Below are 13,744 nucleotides of genomic sequence, written 5' to 3' on the forward strand. Positions count from 1 at the left end.
CACAAGTTGGGTCAGGAGTAAATATTGACTTTCTAAATTCACTGTGAACACTTACTCCTTGGGCACGGTTGCAGGTCTGTCGCCCACGTCGCTCAGAAGCTTGCATCTGAGGCTCCCCTCAAGTCGAATCCTGGGAACACTTGCCACTTGGTGGCTACATCCTATGTCCCAAGAAAACAAAGGAATCGGTGTTGCCTGACCTTCTGCTGAGCTCATTGGATGCTGTACATCATTCACGCTCTCAGCACCCCGGCCAGTGTTAACACTGCCATTTTGCTGAGGCTCTGAGGGGCGGATGCTCCTTCCGAGGCCACAGAGCCAGTAAGAGGAACCGTTGTGCTGGCATTTCTGACCCTGAAGCCAGCCTCCTCCTGACCCCGGTGGCCGGACAGCCACACACACACCTGGGCTGTCTGCCACCTATGTTTTCACACGGCCTGAAGAGTCAGAGCGCCCATCCCGAGGGGCTCCCACCTGGGCTGGGGTCCTGCCTGGTCACCAGAAGAAGACGCTCCAGGTCAGGGCACTGGGCCCCAACCTGGGCTGGCCCCAACCTGGGCTGGTCCCAACATAAACAGAAATAGGCAGAGGCTGAACGACCTGGCAGAAGCACTTCTCCCCCAGCTCCTCCAAACCCTGACAAATGACAAATGCCAAATGGTGACCGTCCATGGCTGGGGGTAGCCCATCACCTCTACCCTAAATCTCCACAGCAGCTCTGCAAAGCAGCAAAATTATCCCCACTCTCGAGATGAGGAGATGGGTTCAGGGAAGCAGGTGGCTGGACTAAGCCCCTCAGCTCATCAGTGGTTTCCCACGTGGTCTGTGAGCACAGAAGACCATCCAATTCCCTTTGGCCTGGGGTCCCCCACACCCCCACTTACAGGGAACCTAGGTGCATGCAGAGCACAGGGGGATTTTAACCTTTCCTCTGAGGCCATGTGCCAATCACTGCCCTCCTACACCCCAAGCATCCTCCTCCAGAAATGCCGAAGAGATCCGAGAAACTAAGGACAGCTTTTCTAAAATACGGAGGGAGTCAGTCTCTCAAACTTGCCACCAGGCTCAGATGAAGAGTTAACAGGGTAAAACCTTCAGAATAAACATCATGAAGAGGGGAAAGTGCATAAATAAACTGCCCAGCTATTTATTTGAATTGGTGGAGGTTTAAGGAAATGGCAACCCACTCCTGTTCTTGCCGGAGAAGCCCTTGGACAGAGGAGCCTGGTGGACTACAGTCCATGTGGTTGCAAAGAGCTGGACACAACTGAGTGGCTAACACTTTCACAAAGGGATTTTGTTTTATTTTCATCATTGTAAGCAAACTGCCAGCCCACCTGTCATGGACCTGGGGGAGACAGAGAGGCTGCTGTGAATGTCACAAATTTTTTCAAGAAACACCCAGATTCTCCTCATCTTGCCTATGTCTTAACCACTCCAGGGTGACCATTGTCCTGGCTGCTTTTTAGGTGGCAATGGTCCCCTCTGTTTGTGGTTCTGTCTCAGAAGAAAAACACTGCTATTTAAATGAGAAATCAACTGTAAAGACCCAACTCTTGGAGCCTGTGAGAGAAATAGGATGAAGGGGAAAACCCAAGTCGCCTGCTTGAATTTCCCTTGAAAGCGGGAGAAAATAACATACCCTGAGCAGATGTTTCCCCCACCAGCTTTAGAATCCCCCCATTTTCCCACCTGCAGTTTACTTACTTGATTATTAGTAATATAGATCACATTATGGCCACCTGCTGTGCCCTTAGCCCTTTGTAAACATCGAACCCAGTTGATTTTTACAAGCATCGTGCAGGAGGATGCCCTTCACAGCAGAGGACAAGAGGGGTCCATATTCTCTCCCAGGCCTCCATCTCCTGGCCTCTGTGCGCTTCAGATGCACCACGAACCAGCCTGAGAAATAATTTCTACTTGCTCTGTTCTGTTGCTATTATGGCTCAGAGATCATGGGCTAAAAATTCTCAGAAGTTTCTGATTCTTTATCTCACCTGTTGCTTAGACATGCCACACACAAAAAGAGAGAGCTTAGATTGGCTCCAATCTTCTCAAAAAGTTCCGGTAGCCTGCACACAGCTGAGGCACCCCTCCCAGCTGGCCAGAGGAGATCCACCCAGCTGCAATCCCCAAGATCCCCAAACTTCAGGTGCCCCGGCACCAGGAACTGGCTTCCCCTCTGAGTCTGGTCCCCAGGCTACGAGGACAAAGAGCGGTACTCACAGGCAGCCCGAGGTGCTTGCTCTCTGTCTCTCCCTCTCTCCCTCTCTCTCTCCTCCTTGGTGACAGTTAAAAGGCACAGAGGATGCAATTGCCATTTATGTAGACAGAGTGTCCGCCTCCCCAAAGCCAATCAGAGCAGCTCGCTCTGATTATTTACTCCGCAGCATCTCCCCCCGCTCCCCGCCCTCCTCTCCCCACCCTCCGCAGGACGTGAGGGTCCCGCAGGGCAGAGCAGGGACCAGGGACAGTGGAGCCTGCAGAGCCTGGGAGCGGGGAGGGCAAGAAGACAAGGCATGGGGCTCAGGGTCCCAGGGCCCTTACGGGACCCAGACCGGAGCCAGTTCTCCTGGTCTCTCCAGGCAACCTCTGATCAGCAGAAGGCTCCTGGCTCTTCCAAGGGGTAAAGGAAGGCCGGCCTGGGCAAGGCGAGTGAGAGGACTTGCCCTGGGTCAGTGCTGTACCTGCTCGGGGCCACCGGGACCCGCTGTGCTGTGCAGGGGACTGCCCTGGCCACAGGAGGCTGCAAGCGCCCAGCCCAGGAGCCCAGATGGAGAAACGGAAGAGGCAGGCAAGGATCTGAATCCTGTTGTTTTACCCCTGAAGTTGACCAGCATTCAAATCAGGGATTTCTTCAAACTTGGGCTTCCCATCTCACCCACCTCACTGTGCAGGCTGATCCAGGCCTCAGGGAGCAGGGCTCCTTCCTCAGTTAAGGCGGGCTTAGGTTCCAAGGGCCTGGGCCACCTGGGCCAGAGCCCAGCTAGGCTTGAGACCAGAGCCCACCTTGGCCGGAGCCCACGTAGGCCAGCAGGGCACCAGCTTCCCCTGCTCCCGCCATCCACTCTCTTACGGCACACATGCTCAGGCACACACACGCACATATATACTACACAGGGCATACATACAAATGCCATACACACAAGTACACACATACTCAACCATGTACACACACACCATCACAGACATAAACACATGTGGCATGTGCTGCAGCCAGGAGCTGGGAACTCCGCACAGACCACAGCCAGCCATTCCCCCCTGGCTTTAATGACACAGCATCTGCTCAAAGGGGCATCTGCCTTGCTGGGTTCCCGGCAGGCTGGGGCCAAGGCGGTGGGCGGGGCCAAGGCTGGGGCGGGGCCAAGGCGGGGCCGGTGGGCGGGGCTTGTGGGCGGGCCTGCAGGGACCCGGGCCATCCGGCGCAGCTTCCTCCCTCCCTGCGCGCAGCTCAGAGTGCAGGCATCAGACCTCAGGGTGCTGTGCCGACTGAGCTCGGAACCTCCTCGCCAGGAGCCACAGAGGATCTGGTCTCCCGGCTCCGTTCTGCACGATTAGAGGCCGGGAAGGCAGGGGGAAAGCTGGATGGGTTGGCCGGAAAGCTTGGCTCCAGCGGGATCTGCACGCGCTGCCCGCTGAGCCGGGAGCCTGGCCCGGCGCAGACTCTTGTGAGTCCTGTATCACTGTGGAGGCTGAGTGGACGGATCCCGGTGTGATGACCGACCTCTGCGAGAGGGCACCCTGAGACCAGAGTGAAACCTTTCGTTTCACAGTGACTGCAATAATACTATATTTAGCATTTAAAAAGTTTCTTGTATGGGCCTCCCCCCCCACCCCGCCCCAACACACACAGAATCACTCACTCCCTCACAACTCCCGTAAGAAGGTAAATATGCTCATCACCCCCAGTTTATAGATAAGGAAATGGAGGCCCAGAGAGGCTCTGAAATTTGTCCAGGGTCACACAGCTAGCACACCTGACCTAGCAGGGCGTCCCTCACCAGGTAGGCCGGGCAGTGCCAAGTGAGCCTGCCGTGTGGGGCAGTGCCAAGTGAGCCTGCCGTGTGGCCGCCCAGGGGTGGATGCAGACGGTGCGCGAAGAAGCCGAGAGAAAGCCACAGTGGCCAGCTGTGACCAGAAAGAAGCCAAGCCTGTGAAGGGAACCGCCCAGAGGGAGCCCAGCATGGGGGTCCTGGCTGTTCTTTGAGGGGATTTCTAGGCACTGAAGTCGTTGAGGCTGAGAAATGTCATTCCTCAGGTTTAAATGCTCCACCAACTCTTGCTTGGAGAGTAGATTGTAGGGAAGAGAATAAATAGATTTGAATTGATTTGAAAGGTAGAAACAAGAATTTTTGACTCAGTGGACATCAGTTTGAGCTAACCCCAGGAGATGGTGAAGGACAGGGAAGCCTGGCGTTCTGCAGTCCATGGGGTCACAAAGAGTTGGACACAACTGAGCAACTGAACAACAATAAGAAGAAACAAGAAGATGTGAAGTGGCCTGAAGATGCAGTGCAGGCTTGAGACATCAAGCCCCAGGTCTGAGCTTGGACCTGCTTCTCTCCCTGCTGGTAAACTGGGTGGCTTCTTCCCCGTCCCAGGGACAGTGATAAGCTCTGACTCAGACAGGAACAGGACTCTAGGAATGGCTGTAACAAAATCTTACAAAAGGTGTGCAAGATTTGTATGAAGAGACACAAAGCTCATGGGAGGACACGCAAGAAGACCTAAATAAATGGAAATAAATGACCAGTCACCAGTAAGGACACTCCATATTGTAAATATTTCCATTTTACTCAAATTGATTAACAAATTCAATAGCACTTTAATCAAAATCCCACCCAGATTTTTGACTCTAAAATATGAATGGAAAAGCATAAGTCTGAGAATGACCAGCATGTTCTTGAGAAAAGAGTATTACATTCATGCTCTACTAGTATCAAGACAGATGAAGCTTCAGAACTGTAACAGTTTTGATATAAGGATAACAGCTAAGCTAACAGAATAGAGAGCCCAGGAAAAAATGCCACAAAAATTTTAAGAAAATAAACTTGTGGAATTGCAAATCAATAGAGTAAGGTTAAACTATTAAATGGTTCTAGAACAATTGGTTGGCTGCTTGGAAAAAAATGAAATTGAATCTGTTTCTCACTCTATATACAAAAATAAATTCCAATAGATTAAATTCTTAACCATGAAGGCAAACTTCTTAGGACAATAGAGAAAAATAGACATATCTTTATGAATGTAGAGGAAGAAGATTTCTTAAATGGTTTCCTTAATCAACTAACCATAAAACCCTGATAAATTTGATTACATTACTGTTAAAAATATCTGTTCTTCAAACTACATAAACTAGGAAGACAACCTGTAGAGTGGAGGAAAGGATTTGAAATGCATATTGCTAATGAAGGGTTTAGAAATATGCATTTAGAAAGAACTTTTCAGTGAAAGAACACAATTCAGTAGAAACACAAGCATTTATCAGAAATGGAAACAAAATGTCTCATAAATATGTGAAAAAGTGATTTTTCTTGTTCATAATCCAAGAAAATAGCTGTTTATTGCCAACATATGGAATTGCAATTGATTTTATGTTTGACGTTTTTTCTGGCCACCTAACTATATTCTCAGAATTTTCAATAATTTGTCTGTTAATTCAGGTGGATTTCACTGTAATCAATCGTATTATCTGTGAATCGTGAAAGTGTTGTTCTTTCTAGTTCTTTTACATATTTGTTTTTCTTGTCTCATTATACTGTCTAGGACTGTACTGTCCTGCATCAGATATATGAACCATATCTGGCTACTGAGCTCTGGAAGTGCAGCCAGTGTTCCTGCGGAAATGAATGCTTCTGTTAATGTTATTTCATAATTTAAATTTAAATCTAAAAACTGAAGCAATATGGAAATTTTCCCCACTACACAATTTGAATGCAGGGCTATGTTTTACTTTGTTGTTTTACGTAAAATATTCTACTCTAGTGCACACATATTTTTAATTTTGCTAATGTGATTGCTAGAAAACTTAACTTTTAAAATTCTGTATGTGCCTGTCACTGTTCTAGGGCCTTTGAAGCAGTATTAATAGAGGCAGTGGTGGTGAACATCTCATCCCATTGACTTTAAAAGGACCACTTCTAAAATTTCACTATTCACAGCCAGGTTTTATCGGATAGTATTTGTTAAAAAAAAATGTTTGGCCACGCTGCATGCAAGGATCTTGTTCCACACCCAGGGATTGAAGCTGTTCTCCTGCATTGGAAGTGGGGCGTCTTAACCACTGGACTGCCAGGGAAGTCCCTGGATATTCTTTATTAGACGATTTCTTCTATTCCTATTTTAAAATAAATAGATGTTTAATTTTATCAAAATATTTTCTGCACCAAAGTAAAAAATTTTATGGTTTTCCTCCTCTGAATTGTTAAGTGATGAGTCACATTAATAAATTTTCTAATTTTTAAATATCTTTTTATTCTTGGGATAAAACTGTGGTACATTAACATTTTGTATAGAATTTTTTTTCGAGTTTTAGTATCAGATTCTATGGTGTCACAGACTGATCTGAAGGTAATTTCTTCTTTTTTCATTCTCTGAAACAGTCATATAATTTTGAAATTTGGGATTTTGCAGTCGCTCATTGGAAGAGTTGACTCATTGGAAAAGACCCTGATGCTGGGAGGGATTGGGGGCAGGAGGAGAAGGGGATGACAGAGGACAAGATGGCTGGATGGCATCACCACTCGATGGACATGAGTTTGAGTGAACTCCAGGAGTTGGTGATGGACAGGCCTGGCTGCTGATTCATGGGGTCACAAAGAGTTGGACATGACTGAGCAACTGAACTGAACTGAACTGAAGAGTGTAAAAAATCATACATAAAATCATTTGACCCTCCCCTTCATTTCTGAGGGAATATTTTTAATGTCAATTTATCTTTATTATAGGACTCTTCAGGACTTCTCTTTCTCCTTGAACCCAATTTGATATTATTTCATCAGTTTTTTAGATTTAATGACAAGAACTTTTTTATGATACAGTCATTAGCTTTTTAGTTTGCTGGATCTATAATTATATCCCCTTTTATTACTATATTATTTATCTATTCCTGTCTCTTTTTGTCTTTAGCTAATATTACCAAAACTGTGTCTATTGTACTAGTTTTTTTTTAAAAAAAAAAAAAAACCCTTGGGCTTTGTTGATCCTCTTTCATTTACATTTATTTTCTTTTTCACTGATTTAACTTCTTTGTCTTTATTGTTGCCTGCATGCAGTGATCTTTATCCTGTTGTTCTTTTACTAACATCTTTATTTGAGGGATTACCTCATTATTTTTTTGGCCCTTTTACTTTCTAATATAAGCATTTAAAACTATTTGCTTTCATCTGTGTGCTGCTTTCAATACATAGCTCACATTTTAAAATTAGTATATTTCCTTATCACTTATTTCCAAGCATTATTTAATTTCTGTTAAATTTTAAATTTGATTCATGAGTTAAATGGTAGCTTCCCCAAAATTTTCAGACATGCACAGCAATTTTTACTTATGTCAGGGAATGTTTGACGGGAGGATGCCTACGTGCGGTCTCTCATAAGCCCTTTGTCCCTCTTCAAGCGGAACAGCACGCTGCTCCCCGGGACAGAGGTCACTGTGTGAGGCAGGTTTGGGTCTCCTTTAGTAAACATTCTCTTTAAGACAAAATGCTTAGTCCCCTTCCCCTTTCTTGAGATATGGATTGTCTCCTGACCTTGTGACTAACATTACTCCTTGTTCCCTTGGTAACCGTTGCAGTTTGTTTGGTTTTCTGAATCTCTATCATTCCCGAAAGAAGTTTCTTGTACCACAGCCTATATATACTCATAGGAAAATCATTAAAGCACCTTTGCTTCATTAGAGCTTAGGTCCCCGGGTCTTTTTTGTCTCTCTCTCTCTCTCTCTCTCTCTATCATTTTCTGGCTGACTCTCTGGAGAGTGGAGACCCGTCGTGCTCACTTTTCTGCCCGGGCTTCTAAGACCCACTCAAGAGGGTGCCTGGTACCTTGGTGAGTGATGCAAGCCCTGTGTCAAGGACAATGTTGGTCCTTTGTGTAAACCAAGGGATATCAGCCTCCTTCTCTCTTTTACTTTCTGATCGTAACTCCATACCATCAGGTTCCTGTCCATTAAAGGACCCCAATATACTTATTTTTTTCTTCAGTTGTAATTTAATTAACTGAATTGAACTGTGATTGGAAAGCGGCTAGTATTTTAGCAATTCTGATCGACTCTGAAACTTGCCTTACAGCCTGCTATGTATACATCCTGAATTTTTGTAAACATTTCATGTACTCTTGAGAAGAAAGTGTGTTTTCTATTATCAGGTGGAGGGTTATTCTAATCATTGGGTAGACAGTACATCCAATAAACCAAGACTGTTACTTGTTGACATATTTTAAATTTTCACTAATGTTCTTGTTAGCTTTTTCTATCATCCAGCTCACTGTCATTGCTGAAGATGTGTTGAAATCTGTTATGGTGGTGAATTTGCTGATTTCTCCTCATGGTTGTGCCAAAATTTGCTTTATATATTTAAGGCTTTTCCCTTAGGTCTACATGTGTTTAGAAGTATATTACTTCTTGGTGGACTGAACCTTTTATCATTTTATAAAGTCACGCTACTTAGTAGATTACTTGTTAATGACCTTGCTGTAAAGTGAACCACCCCTGTTCTTTCTCAGTCATCGGAGGCTGGAGTGCAGTGAAACTCAGGGTTCTGTCTCTTTAAGCATCATTTAGTAATTTTTAAAAGTCTGGAAGTTATGATTTAAATTTTAAGCAGCACCAGCATTTTCCTGGTTTCAGAAAGTCATCAATCCACTCTGAGTGAAGTTCTCTGGTGCATGTCTCTCCCAAGCCTTCATACAGGTGAGCCCAAAGGGCAGGGGTGAACTCCCATCACAGGGGATCACTAGGCTGACAGAGAGCCCCCTGAGGTCCTCAGAAGATGGCCATCAGGATCTCTCCTAAGGGGACCTCAAGGACTGGGAGCACCGGACCCCCGAGGCCAGGCACGGGGAAACTTCCCAAGAAGACCATGCCCATGTGCCCGCATCCGCTTTGAGTCCAGAGCCTCCCACTGCTTGTTCAGCCCTGCACTTTCCTCCCCACAGCTGTGCCCTGAATTTCCCCCTCCCACTTTTTCCATCACCCCACAACCCCCTCAACAGCCCCACACCTCCCGTCCAATCTCTCCAGACCCTGCTCCTTGATCTCCAAGCAGCTCCTGTTAACTCTTCCTGGGGTGCTCACTGCAAGCCCCAGGCTCCACAGGTGCTTTAGAGAGGCACCATCTCCCAGAGTAGCAGGACAGAAAGCCTCAGATGGTTCAGGAAGGTCCCAGTCCGTGGCCATGAGTTCCGAGATCTTGGGCCACATCTCTCACCTCCTTGGCCTCAGTTTTCTTCCTTGTGAAATGAGGATACGACTGGGGACCAAGTATGTGAATCTTAGCACACAACAAACACCCAGAAGTTCTTATTTTAACTCTAGCTGGATGGAGAAGCAAAGGTTTCTCCTCCAGAATTGTATCTTCCGATGGGATTACAGTGAGCCTGCTAGGTTGGCAGGGAAGATCCTTCAGTTCTCTCAAATCCCACTGCACAGGTAGATTCTGAATTTACCTCTAAGGAGACTACACCACATGCCATGAAGGGACAGCCTTGCAGTCACAGTTAGAAATGTACAAACATCTCTAACAAGAGTTAGCGTTTACTCAGCATCTCCGATATGCTGAGTATTTTCCATACATTATGAGAGTCAGCACTCCCCAAAACCTGACAAGGTAGGTACAGTTAAAATCCCCATTTTAGACAGGAAGAAACGGGGCTTGGAGCCCCAAACCCCATGGGTGGCATGCAGTAGAGAGCAGAGGAATCCACATGTGTCCCGTGCTCACTGTCAGCAGCCACCCAGAGATGGTACCAAGTGTGTGCCTCTTCACACGGGTGGGGGCAGGGCACCTGTGAGCCCCAGGACCGTCAACTCAGCACCCCAGGCTCACAGGCGGCATGCTGCCCCTGTGAGCTCCAGTTCCCCAAAAGCCAGTTGAGCTTCACGCCAAAGCCCAGCACTGGGGCTGCAAAGTAAAGCCACAGGGCTTGCCATTTGCAAGACGTAATCAAGTCAGAAAGCAGGACTTACTTGCTGGGAATTCTGGCTGTGCTGGGTCTCCACTCCTGTGTGAGATTTAACAGCTTTGGGGGTTGGGAAGAATACGTGGGAGCAGCTGGGGAGTTGGGCTGAAGCCCTGCACTCTTCTCACTGCTTCAGATCCATGAGTCCTTGCCTTTTCAGCGTCATATGCTGGTTAAACATTAATTTCTAATGGTGATAAAGGTCAAGGAAATCTTGAGAAATCTCTGGGGAAACTGGGAAACGATTCTTCACTCAGAATGTACACACATTTACTTCTGTTTCCTTTTAGTATTTTATACTTTTAGATATTTGCCTTTAGAACTTTCCTCCATCTGAAATTTATTTTAGGGTAAGCCATAGGGTAAAGTTCTGAGTTTTTTCTCCTCCATAGAGTAAGCTAATCCTTCCAACATGATTTTTGAAAAATATTTCTGTTTCTTGAGCTTGTTGTTTTGGTCCCGTGGAATTGTTCTTTCATTTCTGTGCCAGGGCTACAGTGTATAAACTTTGCCTCTTTTCTTTTAAAAATATTTTTGTTATTTTTAATTTTTTAATTGAAGTATAGTTGATTTACCATGTTGGGTTAATTTCAGGCATACATACAAATGTATCACTTTGTAATGCATTTGGGGTTTTGGAAGGCAAGAAATCCTTTATCATTTTTTCTTAAAAAAGAATCCTCGCTGCTTTCATATATATTTCTTTCAAGAGGAACTTTAAAATCATTTGTTCCTACATTCAAATATCCTGCTGAGGTCTGGGTAGCAAGCACACTGGTGGAGGTAAATTGTGAGGATCTGACCTTTGGGAAGGGAGTTTTCCCTTCTATAGCCCCGTCATCCAACTCCAGGGACGTTCTTGTCTTAGTTTGGGTTCCTCCAAAGCTGCCCTAAGACACAGACTGGAGTGCAGGTTGTTTATTTTGTTAGTTGTTATTTTGTTAAGCAGTACCGGGCACATTTCCGAGCCACTTACCCCTGTGGTGGCCGGGTGGGCAGGCCCCAGGCAGCAGGACTCAGGGAGGTAGGACAGAGCGCCCGCCTGTCCAGGCTGGTGAGTCCCTGGCTCAGCCTCACTCAGGCGCAGCAAGCTCTGGTGCTGAGAGACAGCCTCGGGCAGAGTCACCGGACCCGTCAGCTATGTGCCCAAGAGTGATGAGTCATGGACAGCCTCTGCCAAGCCTCCTTAACTAAGTCCTGTGTCCAAGGGTCAGTGCTGGAGGCTCACTGATGCTGGAGTGGAAATTCTAGGTACTGTTATTGTACCATGTGGCCTGGAACTTTTCTACAGAACACATTTTCAACTGAATGCAGCTTGGAGTTAAAGAATCCCTTCCAGTATTGTCATGTGTAGACCTCACTGGGGAGGGGTTTCTGGGTAGATCTTCTAGGCAGACACAGTAAAGTGGCCCCCAATCCATGATCTTAAGAAGACTTTTCCTCTCCCAGTGAGATTCATGCCTCGGTTACACTGAGCAACTCTCTACCGGGTCAAAACCACGCCATCAGGTCTGAAGACACCTGTGCATGAGTGCTAAGCTGCTTCAGTTGTGTCCAACTCTTTGTGACCCTATGGAATATAGCCTACCATGATCCATGGGATGGATTCTTCAGGAAAGAATACTGGAGTGGGTTGCCATGCACTCCACCAGGGAATTTCCCGACCCAGAGATCGAACTAGTGTCTCTTATGTCTCTTGCGTTGGCAGGTGGGTTCTTTACCACTAGTATCACCTGGGAAGCCCTGGAGACATGTGTAGGAATTTCAATAACCCTACTTGGTGGAGACCAGCAAGCGGGCCCTGGAACCTCCAGTGAAGTGGGGGGTGGAAAGCCGAGGGGCCACACTGATGATGACTATGATCCCAACTCTGACCCCACCCCAACCCTATCACCCTAAACACTTCAACCTAAACCCTAACTCTAACCCCAACCCCAAACAAACCTAACCCCTAACCCTTAACCCTTAACCCCTAAGCCCTAGCCCTAATCCTAGCCCGAACCCTGAGACTGAATCTGCGGAGGAGAAATGTCCAAGGAAACAAATTTTCTTGGAAAAGCCACTTTTCTTAGGAGTTGTTGACAATGTCAGCTCCATATTTTCTGCTGAGTGGAAGTTTTTAAATTTAATTAAGTCCAGCATGTTTTCTACCTCTGTGGATTGTGCCTTTGGTATTATAGCCAAATGCCACCCCCAAATCCTCTATTCATCTAGGTTGCCTCTCATGTCATATTCTGGGAGTTTGGTAGTTTTGCATCCTACATCCAGGTCTGTGACCCATTTGGAGTTAGTTTTTGTGGAGGTGCGATGTCTGTGTCTGGGTTTATCTTTTGCGCGTCGGGGGCAGTTGTTTTAGCTCCGTCTGTTGGAAGGAATGCCTCTGCTCCGCTGTGTTGCCTTTGGTCTCGTGTCCAAGATGAGTTGATGCTCTTCATGCAAGTCTGTTTCCAGGCTCTCTGTTCTGTTCCATTTACCCACTTCTCTCTGCTTCCAGCAAGTCCACACGCCCTTGGTGACTGTAGTTTCAGAGGATGTCTGAGGTTGAGTGTGTCAGTCCTGCAACCTGGTTCTTCTCCAATTCAGTGTTTTTCAATTCACTGGGATTGACCAGTTTGGAGATTTCATGACCAGCATTTTAAAAAAGGAAAGCAAGTAGAACAGAACAGAATAGGAAAGAGGGGACTTTGCACCTAACAAGGGAAAGGGTGCTTCCTGAAATTTCTGTTTCAGTTACATATGTGTGTCTCTGTGTATGCACGTTGGCCACTAGATGACAGCGTTTCTTACCACAGGTTATGATCAAAGACGACAGATGTCACTGAGGGTAATTCTCTCTCTAGAGAAATAAAGGAGGCTGGGGTTTGTAAAATCTGCAAGTGAGGATTCAAGAGTAACCACAAAAGCTGGAGGAGGTGGCCTTTAATGGCAAGCAGCTATTCCAGTACTCATTTCATTTAAAAAAGTGGTGCTCATATGTTCCTTAGCTATTTGTAGTTTTCTTCTGGGGATTTGGGGCTTCTGTCTCCTGCATTATTTCAAGCTCAGAAGGGAGCAGGCCTCAGCCTGGGAGGGGTCAGGCCTCAGCAGGACCTGAGGGCAGTGGGGGAGCCCCGGGAGGGGCCAGTTGGCTCCGCTGAGCGCAGACAGAGCTATACGCTGCTCAGCTACTCAAACTAATCATAATTAGGCTAATACCTTCCATTGGGTTTCGCACATTCTGTTTTCTTTTGGCTGCACTGCCATGGCGTGCAAGATCTTACAGGATCTGAGTTCCCTGACTAGAACTTGAACCCTGGGCCCCAGGAGGGAAAGCACCACATCCTAAGCACTGGACCACTAGGGAATTCCCTATCGCATTGGCTTTTCCACCTCATTTGGTGGGGGGGGTGGTGCAGATGTAGTGTTAGTGGCCCAGTTGCAAAGGAGGAGGGCGGTTAAGGGCCAGAAGAGGCTCGTGCTGGGTGCTCAGGCAGGAGGAGAGGATGGTTCCGTCCTTCAGGAGGCCTTGATTTTGCCCAGTTACCTGGCCACAGACCCCCCGTGGATTCTGTCCAATGTCATGCAGGCCTTT

General features: G+C 46.8%; 1 protein-coding gene across 3 annotated transcripts in view; it reads right to left on the reverse strand.

Annotated features, from left to right (window-relative positions):
* Nucleotides 1–11,254, reverse strand: part of DDC (dopa decarboxylase) — an 89,745-nt gene extending 78,491 nt beyond the window's left edge. The window contains exon 1 of one of the 3 annotated variants that reach the window (XM_070472061.1): nt 11,150–11,254. The gene's annotated coding sequence lies outside the window, so the exon portion shown is untranslated. Of the gene's footprint in view, nt 1–2,226; nt 2,282–10,180; nt 10,326–11,149 lie in introns of those variants that run through there. The other 2 variants (XM_070472058.1, XM_070472063.1) reach the window with 2 other exon arrangements.
* Nucleotides 11,255–13,744: the final 2,490 nt, after the last annotated feature.

Source organism: Odocoileus virginianus, chromosome 1 (assembly GCF_023699985.2).
Source record: "Odocoileus virginianus isolate 20LAN1187 ecotype Illinois chromosome 1, Ovbor_1.2, whole genome shotgun sequence".
NCBI classification, from domain to species: domain Eukaryota; kingdom Metazoa; phylum Chordata; class Mammalia; order Artiodactyla; family Cervidae; genus Odocoileus; species Odocoileus virginianus.